Genomic DNA, 2,274 nt, shown 5'->3' with positions numbered 1-2,274 from the left:
TTGGTGGTGTGATGATGATGGTGGTGATGGTGGTGATGATGATGGTGGTGATGGTGGTGGTGATGGTGGTGATGGTGGTGGTGGTGATGGTGGTGGTGGTGATGATGGTGGTGATGGTGGTGGTGATGGTGGTGGTGATGGTGGTGGTGGTGGTAATGATGATGGTGGTGGTGATGGTGGTGGTGGTGATGATGATGGTGGTGATGGTGGTGATGATGGTGGTGATGGGTGGTGGTGATGGTGGTGGTGGTGGTGATGATGATGGTGATGGTGGTGGTGGTGATGATGGTGGTGATGGTGGTGGTGGTGGTGATAGTGGTGGTGGTGATCGTGGTGGTGGTGATGATGATGGTGGTGATGGTGGTGGTGACCTGCGCCTCCTTGTGCACGCAGGCGACTGGAGTTTGGACGACGAAGAGGAGATTTCCGACGGAGCAGACCAAACGTTGGACGAGCCACATTGTGAAGATCCAGATTTTGTGGTGCGGACAAGTCTGTGTGTGTCTGTGTGTGTGTGTGTCTGTGTGTCTGTGTCTGTGTGTCTCTGTGTGTGTCTCTGTGTGTGTCTGTGTGTGTGTGTATCTGTGTGTCTGTGTGTGTGTCTGTGTGTGTGTCTGTGTTTGTCTGTGTGTCTGTGTCTGTGTGTTTCTGTGTGTCTGTGTGTGTGTCTCTGTGTGTGTCTGTGTGTGTGTCTCTGTGTGTGTCTGTGTGTGTCTGTGTCTGTGTGTCTGTGTGTGTGTGTGTGTGTCTGTGTGTGTGTGTGTCTCTGTGTGTCTCTGTGTGTCTGTGTGTCTCTGTATCTGTGTGTCTGTGTCTCTCTACGTGTGTCTGTGTGTGTCTCTGTGTCTCTGTGTGTCTGTGTCTGTCTCTGTGTGTGTCTGTGTCTCTCTGTGTGTCTCTGTGTCTGTGTGTCTGTGTCTGTGTCTGTGTGTGTCTGTGTGTGTCTGTGCCTGTGTGTCTGTGTGTGTCTGTGTGTGTGTCTGTGTGTGTCTGTGTCTCTGTGTGTCTCTGTGTGTCTCTGTGTGTCTGTGTGTCTGTGTGTGTGTCTCTGTGTCTGTGTGTGTGTCTGTGTGTGTGTCTGTGTCTGTGTGTCTGTGTGTCTGTGTGTCTCTGTGTCTGTGTGTCTCTGTGTCTCTGTGTCTCTGTGTCTGTGTGTCTGTGTGTCTCCCTGTGTGTCTGTGTGTCTCTGTGTCTCCCTGTGTGTCTGTGTGTCTCTGTGTGTCTCTGTGTCTCCCTGTGTGTCTCTGTGTTTTTGTGTCTCCCTGTGTGTCTCTGTGTCTCTGTGTCTGTGTGTCTCTGTGTGTCTCTGTGTCTCCCTGTGTGTCTCTGTGTCTGCGTGTCTCTGTGTCTCCCTGTGTGTCTCTGTGTCTGTGTGTCTCTGTGTCTCCCTGTGTGTCTCTGTGTCTCCCTGTGTGTCTCTGTGTCTCTGTGTCTCTGTGTCTCCCTGTGTGTCTGTGTGTCTGTGTGTCTCCCTGTGTGTCTCTGTGTCTGTGTGTCTCTGTGTCTCCCTGTGTGTCTCTGTGTCTGCGTGTCTCTGTGTCTCCCTGTGTGTCTCTGTGTCTGTGTGTCTCTGTGTCTGTGTGTCTCCCTGTGTGTCTCCCTGTGTGTCTCCCTGTGTGTCTTCCTGTGTGTCTCTGTGTCTCCCTGTGTCTCTGTGTCTCCATGTGTGTCTGTGTGTCTCTGTGTGTATCTCTGTGTCTCCATGTGTGTCTCTGTGTCTGTGTGTCTGTGTCTGTGTGTCTCTGTGTCTCCCTGTGTGTCTCTGTGTCTCTGTGTTTTGTGTCTCCCTGTGTGTCTCTGTCTCCCTGTGTGTCTGTGTGTCTCTGTGTGTGTCTCTGTGTCTCCCTGTGTGTCTCTGTTTCCCTGTGTGTCTCTGTGTCTCTCTGTGTGTCTCTGTGTGTGTCTCTGTGTCTCCCTATGTGTCTCTGTCTCCCTGTGTGTCTCTGTGTCTCCCTGTGTGTCTCCCTGTGTGTCTCTGTGTCTCCCTGTGTGTCTCTGTGTCTCCCTGTGTGTCTCTGTGTCTGTGTGTCTCTGTGTCTGTGTGTCTCTGTGTCTCCCCCATGGATTCATGCGTCTCTCTCTCTCTCTCTTCCTATGAATCGCTGTTTCTGTCTCCCTGGGTCTGTCCAAGTGGCTCTGTCTCCATGTGTCTCCATGTGTCTCCCTGTGTCTGTGTCTCACTGTGTCTGTGTCTCGCTGTGTCTGTGTATCGCTGTGTCTGTGTCTCACTGTGTCTCGCTGTGTCTTCCTGTGTCTGTGTCTCTCTGTGTCTCC

At 52.2% G+C, this 2,274-nt stretch overlaps 1 protein-coding gene across 1 annotated transcript in view; it reads left to right on the top strand.

Moving 5' to 3' along the window:
* Positions 1–321: 321 nt before the first annotated feature.
* The window catches only part of LOC133362947 (protein KRI1 homolog), a 25,295-nt gene continuing 23,342 nt past the window's right edge, over positions 322–2,274 (top strand). Inside the window, exon 1 of the mRNA XM_061581925.1 lies at positions 322–482. The gene's annotated coding sequence lies outside the window, so the exon portion shown is untranslated. The remainder of the gene's footprint in view (positions 483–2,274) is intronic.

This window comes from Lethenteron reissneri, unplaced genomic scaffold, assembly GCF_015708825.2.
Source record: "Lethenteron reissneri isolate LAM-NWPU_2019-01 unplaced genomic scaffold, ASM1570882v1 scaffold_1638, whole genome shotgun sequence".
NCBI classification, from domain to species: Eukaryota; Metazoa; Chordata; class Hyperoartia; order Petromyzontiformes; family Petromyzontidae; genus Lethenteron; species Lethenteron reissneri.
Note: the sequence above shows the minus strand (reverse complement) of the source record. Positions and strands in the feature narration are given on the sequence as shown.